Source organism: Ranitomeya imitator, chromosome 4, assembly GCF_032444005.1.
Source record: "Ranitomeya imitator isolate aRanImi1 chromosome 4, aRanImi1.pri, whole genome shotgun sequence".
NCBI classification, from domain to species: domain Eukaryota; kingdom Metazoa; phylum Chordata; class Amphibia; order Anura; family Dendrobatidae; genus Ranitomeya; species Ranitomeya imitator.
In genome coordinates, this window is record NC_091285.1 from 475,967,591 (window position 1) to 475,977,264 (window position 9,674).

A 9,674-nucleotide genomic window follows, 5' to 3' on the forward strand; every position below is an offset into this window, starting at 1 on the left:
GTGCCAAGATGCGACCGTCCAGGCTGAGAACCACTGATGAATGAGTTGCTGCTAGAGCAGCATCAGCGAAAAACGGTGACGTCATTAGGTTACCGCCTGTCACTGAGGCTGCATTCCTAGATGGGACCTCAGATCACAGTGAGTAAAAGTCTCACAGTGCAGAGGTTAGTTCACATGAAGAAATTTCTAACAGTGAACTGTGGTGAACGCTCAGCTCAACACTGCATCCTGAGACTTTATCACTGTGCTATCGGTGATATCACTGAGGTCACTACAGTTCAGAGGCCTGGCTAGGAACTTAAAGTCAGTGACCGGCAGTAACCTCGATGACACCACCGCTAGTCACTGATGCTGTGCTCGCAGCAGCTCATTCTGCCAGTGGCTCTCAGGCTGGACGGTCGCATATTGGCACTGTCCAGGTTGAAAACTGTTTATCCCCCAGACATGGATTACGGTGTGGGACAAAAGGACAGAGAGGTGAGGGATATTGTCTTTTATTTTTGTTTTATTACAGGAGACAAGGGCTTCAATGGAATTGGTGATAACATGAGTATGGTTTAATTTTGACTCATTAAATCATTAAAGGAGTCTGTTTCATTCTTTCAATTAAAGGACTTCAAATAAACACACAGCAAGAATATGCTGTGTGTTTATTTACAACATGACTATAGGATTAGTAATGGATAGATGTCTTATAGACGCCTCTTCATTACTAAGTCGTGGGCTTAGTAAGCCAGACAATACAAAGGTGACATCAACCTCACCAATAGAAACCACAATTGCCAAAACAAGGCTAGTGTGAAGAGCCAGGCAAAGCTTCAAAATTGGCGCATCTAATAGATGCGCCTTTTCTGGGCGGCTGCAGTTTGCGGTTTTTAGGGGGGCAATATCAATGGCCCCTTACCAAACCCCAGCTATCTGCTTTAGCAAGGCAGGTTGTCAAAAATGTGGGGAACCAAAGGTCTTTTTTAAAATTATTTAAATAATTTAAAAAAAACTGTGTGGGCCCCTCTATTCTTGATACCCAATGTTGCAGTTTTGTCTAGCTGGTTATCAAAAATGCAGGGGAATCCACGTATTTTTTTAATTTTCATTTATTTAGTACAGGCATCAGCTGATGAATACTCCCATCAGCTGCTGCCTGCTCTCGCAGTTATTAGCAGCAGCAGGATTAGGCTGACGGGAGCAAAACATTTTTCACACCTGGATTTGGGGATCCTCTGCCATTCTTCCTTGCAGGTCCTCTCCAGTTCCGTCAGGTTGGATGGTGAACGTTGGTGGACAGCCATTTTCAGGTCTCTCCAGAGATGCTCAATTGGATTTAGGTCAGGGCTCTGGCTGAACCAGTAGAGAATGGTCACAGAGTTGTCCTGAAGCCACTCCTTTGTTATTTTAGCTGTGTGTTTAAGGTCATTGTCTTGTTGGAAGGTGAACCTTCGGCCAAGTCTGATGTCCAGAGCACTCTGGAAGAGATTTTCATCCAGGATATCTCTGTACTTGGTCACATTCATGTTTCCTTCAATGCCAACCAGTTGTCCTGTCCCTGCAGCTGAAAAATACCCCATAGCATGATTCTGCCACCACCATGTTTCACTATTGGAACTGTATTGAGCAGGTGATGGGCAGTGCCTGGTTTTCTCCACCCATACCGCTTAGAATTATTGTCAAAAAGGTCGATTTTCACCTCATCAGACCAGAGAATCTTATGTATCATAGTCTGGGAGTCCTTCATATGTTTTTTAGCAAACTATGTGGGCTTTCATATGTCTTGCACTGAGGAGAGGCTTCCGTCAGGCCTCTCTGCCATAAAGGCCCGACTGGTGGAGGGCTGCAGTGATAGTTGACTTTGTGGAACTTTCTCCCATATCCCTACTGCATCTCTGGAGCTCAGCCACAGTGATCTTGGAGTTCTTCTATACCGCTCTAACCAAGGCTGTTCTCCTACGATTGCTCAGTTTGGTTGGGCGGCCAGGTCTAGGAAGACTTCTGGTGGTCCCAAACTTCTTCCATTTAAGGATTATGGAGGCCACTGTTCTCTTAGGAACCTTGAGTACTGCAGAAATTCTTTTGTAACCTTGGCCAGATGTGTGCTTTGCCACAATTCTGTCTCTGAGCTCCTTGGCCAGTTCCTTTGACCTCATGATTCTCATTTGGTCTGGCATGTACTGTGAGCTGTGAGGTCTTATATAGACAGGTGTGTGCCTTTCCAAATCAAGTCCTATCAGTTTAATTAAACACAGCTGGACTCCAATGAAGGAGTAGAACCATCTCAAGGAGGATCACAAGGAAATGGACAGCATGTGACTCAAATATAAATGTCTGAGCAAAGGACCTGTATACTTATGACCATGTGATATTTTGTTTCTTTTTTAATAAACTTGCAAAAATTTCTACATTTCTGTTTATCAGTCAAGATGGGGTGCAGAGTGTACATTAATGAAAAAAATGAACATTTTTTTTAATTTACCAAATGGCTGCAATGAAACAAAGAGTGAAAAATGTAAAGGGGTCTGAATACTTTCCGTACCCACTGTAAGTGATGGTGGTGTGCACTGGATGAAGAAGAAAAGTGAAGATGAAGGACTTCAACTAGAGACATTGCTGGTGAGTCTACGTGTTACCTGTACACTGTCACTATAATTACAGAGCTCCTGTGTATAATGTCGCTGGTGATCACTGTATTACTTGTATACTGACACTATATACAGAGCTCTTGTGTATAATGTCACTCGTGATCACTGTATTATCTTTACAGTGACACCATATACAGAGCTCCTGTGTACAATGTCACTGGTGATCACTATTACCTGTACACTGTATACAGAGGTCCTGCATATAATGTCACTAGATGGTGGCCCGATTCTAAGGCATCGGGTATTCTAGAATATGCATGTCCACGTAGTATATTGCCCAGCCACGTAGTATATTGCCCAGCCACGTAGTATATTGCCCAGCCACGTAGTATATTGCCCAGTGACGTAGTATATTGGCCAGCCACGTAGTATATTGCCCAGCTATGTAGTATATTGCCCAGTGACGTAGTATATTGCACAGCGACGTAGTATACAGCACAGAGCCACGTAGTATATTGCCCAGTGACTTAGTATATTGCCCAGCCACTTAGTATATTGCCCAGTGACATAGTATATTGGCCAGCCACGTAGTATATTGCCCAGTGACATAGTATATTGCACAGCGACGTAGTATACAGCACAGAGCCACGTAGTATATTGCCCAGCCACGTAGTATATTGTCCAGTCACGTAGTATATTGCCCAGTGACATAGTATATTGCCCAGTGACATAGTATATTGCCCAGCCACGTAGTATATTGCCCAGCTACGTAGTATATTGCACAGCGACGTAGTATACAGCACAGAGCCACGTAGTATATTGCCCAGCCATGTAGTATATTGCACAGCGACGTAGTATATTGCCCAGCCGCGTAGTATTTTTCCCAGTCACATAGTATATTGCCCAGCCACGTATGTCACAGGTTAAAAAATAAAAAACAAACATACTCACCTTCGGATCCGTGGGCCCCTTGTAGTTCTAACATACCTTCGGATCTGGCGCAGGCGATGAGCACGCAGCTGCTGCCATCTTCCGTTCCCAGGATGCATTGCGAAATTACCCAGATGATTTAGCGGTCTCGCGAGGCCGCTAAGTCTTCTGGGTAATTTTGCAATGCATCGCCGGGAACAGAAGATGGCGGCTGGCTCTGCAGACAACGGAGGTTGAGTATAGCAGGTTTTTTGTTTTTTTATTATTATTTTTAACATCAGATTTTTTTACTATTGATGCCACATAGGCAGCATCAATAGTAAAAAGTTGAGGACACACGGGGTTAATAGCGGCGGTAACGGAGTGCGTTACCCGCGGCATAACGCGGTCCGTTACCGCCGGCATTAACCCTGTGTTAGCGGTGGCTGAAGGGGAGTATGCGGGCGCCGCACAGTGACTGCGGGGAGTAAGGAGCGGCCATTTTCTTCTGGACTGTGCCCGTCGCTGATTGGTCGTGGCTTTTTTTCTGTGACCAATCAGCGACTTGGATTTCCTTGACAGAGGCTGCGACCAATGAATATCCGTGACAGACAGACAGAAGGACAGAAAGACAGAAGTGACCCTTAGACAATTATATAGTAGATTGGTGATCCCTGTATTACCTGTACACTGACACTATATACAGAGGGCCTGCATATATTATACCTGGTGATCACTGTATTACTTGTACACTGACACTATACACAGAGCCCTTGTGTATATTGTTACTTGTGATCACTGTTTCACCTGTACAATGACACTATATATAGAGCTCTTGTGTAAAATGTCACTGGTGATCACTATTACCTGTACACTATATACAGATCTCCTGTGTATAATGTCACTGGTGATCACTGTATTACCTGTACACTATACACAGAGCTCCTATGTATAATGTCACTGGTGATCACTGTATTACCTGTACACTTTATACAGATCTCCTGTGTATAATGTCACTGGTGATCACTGTATTACCTGTATACTGACACTATACTTTGTATAGAGCTGCTACGTATAATGGAGCTTATGGTAATATTAGCATTGTTGGTTAGTAGTAAGGGGGCCATATGATTCGTCAAAAAGAAATCTGACAGTTAACACGCCCATATCAAATTGATATCAAAGTGTATCAAATTAATATTAAAGTGTATTAACCCCTTTCTGCCATCGGACGGAATAGTACTTCTGATGGCAGAACCCCCGCTTTAATGCGGGCTCCGTCAGTGAGTCCACCTCAAAGCCTGGACATGTCAGCTGTTTTGAACGGAAATGCGGGCATCGCTGAGTCCGTCACGTGATCTGGGGTCAGCGATGCATCGACAGAGGTCTCCTAAAGTCCTCTATGGTTGTTGATGTCAGATTGCTGTGAGCACCACCCTGTGGTCGGCGCTGCTCATAGCAGTGCAGTAAATCTACTACATAGGAGCGATCTGTGCATCGCTCCTATGTAGCAGAGCCGATCAGGCTATGCCAGCTTCTAGCCTCCCATAGAGGCTATTGAAGCATGGCAAAAGTAAAAAAAAAAAAATGTTTTATAAAATATGACAAAATGAAAAAAATATGAAAGTTCAAATAACCCCCCTTTCACCCTATTCAAAATAAAACAATTAAAAAAAATTAAACCTACACATATTTGGTATCGCCGCGTTCAGAATCACCCGATCTATCAATAAAAAAAGGATTAACCTGATCGCTAAATGGCGTAGTGAGAAAAAGTTCAAAACGCCAGAATTATGTTTTTTTGGTCTCTGCGACATTGCATTAAAATGCAATAACGGGCGATCAAAAGAACGTATCTGCACCAAAATGATATCATTAAAAATGTCAGCTCATCATGCAAAAAATAAGTCATCACCCGACCTGAGATCACGAAAATGGAGATGCTACAGGTCTTGGAAAATTGCGCAATTTTTTTTTTGTTAGCAAAGTTTGAAATTTTTTTTACCACTTACGGTAGATAAAAAATAACCTAGACATGTTTGGTGTCTATGAACTCATAATGACCTGGAGAATCATAATGGCAGGTCAGTTTTAGCATTTAGTGAACCTAGCAAAGAAGCCGAACAAAAACAAGTGTGGGACTACACTATTTTTTTGCAATTTCACCGCACTTGGAATTTTTTTTCCCGTTTGCTAGTACACGGCATGGTAAAACCAATGATGTAATTCAAAAGTACAACTCGTCCCGCAAAAAACAAGCCCTCACATGGCGATATCTATGGAAAAATAAAAAAGTTATGGCTCTGGGAGCGAAAAACGAAAACGAAAAAAGCTCCGGGGGTTAAGGGGTTAAATAGATATCATATGGATATCGTAGTGTATCAAAGTGTATTAGATAGATATCAAATGGATATCGTAGTGTATCAAATTGATATTAAAGTATATTAAATAGATATCATGGATATTGTAGTGTATCAAAGTGTATGAAATTGATTACTGATACGATTCCCAGTAATGAAAGTGAAACAAAGTGCGATATCTCTTTTATAAACCAATTGATACATGAATCAGAATTGTTTCATCGTATCTATTATTTATAGTGGTCCTAAGGACTAATTATTCTCTTTTATAGTCTTTTTGATACACTTATTATTTATATAGGGCCTATTATTTATAGGTCCAATAATAATTATTCTCTTTTATTGATAATTTGTTACATTAAACAGTACTGATTTTTGTAAAATAATGAACGAGAGACATTTTTCAAATACAAGTTATAATGTTTATTGAACAAAATCATTTACATTTTATAAAGTCGTATGAATACATTTCAGTGTTCAACTAGGTTCAATCAGTTACATCACGTTTCTTGAACTCCACAATACACCGCAATTAATCAAATCAATTATCACTGAACACTCATTGCTAATAGTATTACAATCAATACTGGCAATACCCAGCGCTGCTGCCGGCACTCAGATCGGAGCGTGCGTCCGCATAGGAATACATGCAGCCGCACGCTCCGCTCCTCTGTGCCAGGTGCAGTGCCGGGTATTGCCGTGTGAGACTCATCCGAGTCTCGCGCAAGTGAGAGGGAGTCCTTAGTTGGAGTAACAAAGAGCCCTGCATAATTATTATGACACTTGTAATTATTAAAGTTTGAATCAACTGAATTACGCATTACAAAATCATAAACTATATTATCATTCTTTTTTAAATTATTAGTAAATTGGTACAATATCTCACAGTATGTCCATCCCCTGGCCAAAGCTTAGTAAATTGCCGCAGGCTATGGGATTTTTAGGTTCAAAAAAGTATTTTCCCCCACTTTTTTAACACTGAAGAAAATCAAAACTATGTGGGTCCCCTACCCACTGTAAAATATTATGGGGTGGAATACATGTCACCTAGTGAGAGAGGGGAATTCATGGAGTATTATGAGACCCAGGTAAATACAACTTTTGACTTTCAGTCTGAACCAAAAGCTTACTGCAGACAAGATGTTGAGATTCTGAGACACTTATGTGAACTCTATAGAGAGCGTGTTATGGAAATGACGCGGGAAAAAAATGTTAAAGTATACTGTATTGTATTGATCCTTTTCAACTCGTTACCCTGGCATCTGTATGTATGACTATGTATACGTTTAAATTTATACCAAAAAAGACCATGGCCATGCTTCTCATCAGCCTCTATACAGTGGCTCATATATGTAGCTCACACAGAGAACATAGTCATTCAACATGCTTTGAGAGGGGGTGAAAAACAAGTCAGGAAATATTTTTTAGATGGTTATGCCTATGTTAAAAACACACATTGCCTTTCAATTTTAGGGATATTTTTACCACTGGTGCCCTGTATGTTATAATGAAAATGACGCAAATAAGGACACAAACACTTCCTATGGTCAGTTTTATTACATCTTTTTAGCTAAAAAGCGATACTTGCAGTGGTGCGGTTACGCACTGAGAGTTATGTGGGAACATGAGTGGGATGAAATGGTTAAAAAAGACTCTAATCTTCACACATTTCTCCAAATGGAATTCCCAAGCCATTAGAGCCTCCCTATGAACTTTACAGAGGACATACTAATGCCATTAAAGTCTATCACAGCCTGAAATCTGGAGAGTCCCTACATTACTATGATTTCACAAAACTAAAACATACCCTGTAGGCCATCCTCATAATATCTGTGAGGGATTTGGGTTCATTAGTAACATAGCAAGGCCGAAAAAAAGACATTTGTTCATCCAGTTCAGCCTACATTTCGTCAGAATAAATCCCCAGATCTACGTCCTTCTAAAGAACCTAATAACTATAAGGTACAATATTGTTACGCTCCAGGAAGACATCCAGGCCTCCCTTGAACTCCTCGACTGAGTTTGCCATCACCACCTCCTCAGGCAAGGAATTCCAGATTCTCACTGCCCTAACAGTAAAGAATCCTCTTCTATGTTGGTGGAAAAACCTTCTCTCCTCCAGACGCAGAGAATGCCCCCTTGTGACCATCACCTTGCTCGGAGAGATATTTGTATCGTCCCCTTAAATACTTATACATGGTTATTAGATCACCCCTCAGTCGTCTTTTTTCTAGACTGAATAATCCTAATTTTTGCTAATCTCTCTGGGTATTGTAGTTCCCCCATCTCCTTTATTAATTTTGTTGCCCTCCTTTGTACTCGCTCTAGTTCCATTATATCCTTCCTGAGCACATGTGCACAAAACTGTACACAGTACTCCATGTGCGGTCTAACCAGGGATTTGTACAGAGGCAGTATAATGCTCTCATCATGTGTATCCAGACCTCTTTTAATGCACCCCATGATCCTCTTTGCCTTGGCAGCCGCTGCCTGGTACTGGCTGCTCCAGGTAAGTTTATCATTAACTAGGATCCCCAAGTCCTTCTCCATGTCAGATTTACCCAGTGGTTTCCCGTTCAGTGTGTAATGGCAATATTGATTCCTTCTTCCCATGTGTATAACCTTACATTTATCATTATTAAACCACATCTGCCACCTTTCGGTCCAAGTTTCCAACTTATCCAGATCCATCTGTAGCAGAATACTATCTTCTCTTGTATTAACTGCTTTACATAGTTTTGTATCATCTGCAAATATCGATATTCTACTGTGTAAACCTTCTACCAGATCGTTAATAAATATATTAAAGAACAGGTCCCAACACGGACCCCTGCGGTACCCCACTGGTCACAGGGACCCAGTTAGAGACTATACCATTTATAACCACCCTCTGCTTTCTATCACTAAGCCAGTTACTAACCCATTTACACACATTTTCCCCCAGACCAAGCATTCTCATTTTGTGTACCAACCTCTTGTGTGGCACAGTATCAAACGCTTTGGAAAAATCAAGATATACCACGTCCAATGACTCTCCGTGGTCCAGTCTATATCTTACCTCTTCATAAAAGCTAATTAGATTGGTTTGGCAGGAGCGATTCCTCATAAACCCATGCTGATATGGAGTTAAACAGTTATTCTCATTGAGATAATCCAGAATAACATCCCTCAGAAACCCTTCAAATATTTTACCAGCAATAAATATTAGACTAACTGGCCTATAATTTCCAGGTTCACTTTTAGAGCTCTTTTTGAATATTGCTATGCGCCAGTCCTGTGGAACAGAGCCCATTGCTATAGAGTCGCTAAATATAAGAAATAATGGTTTATCTATTACATTACTTAGTTCTCTTAGTACTCGTGGGTGTATGCCATCCGGACCCGGAGATTTATCTATTTTAATCTTATTTAGCCGGTTTCGCACCTCTTCTTGGGTTAGATTAGTGACCCTTAATATAGGGTTTTCTTTCTCTCTGCATTTCACCTAGCATTTCATTTTCCACTGTGAATACCTTGGAAGCTAATACAGTATATTAGCTTTTTCCTCATCATCTACAACCATTCTTTCCTCACAATTTTTTAAGAGGCCTACACTCACTTATGATCCTTTTACTACTGATATAGTTGAAGAACAGCTGGGATTAGTTTTACTCTGCACAAGGCCTGCACAAGGCAATCTTCCCTTGCGCAGGCGTGTACTATGGAGGACAGAGAATGAACTTCAATCCAATATTGCAGCCAGCATGCAGCCAGCGGATAAGGAAAGGGTGAATCAAAAACCCCGCCTCCATGGCTGAAGATTGTTCCCTCCAAATTCAGGTGACAGTGTCCC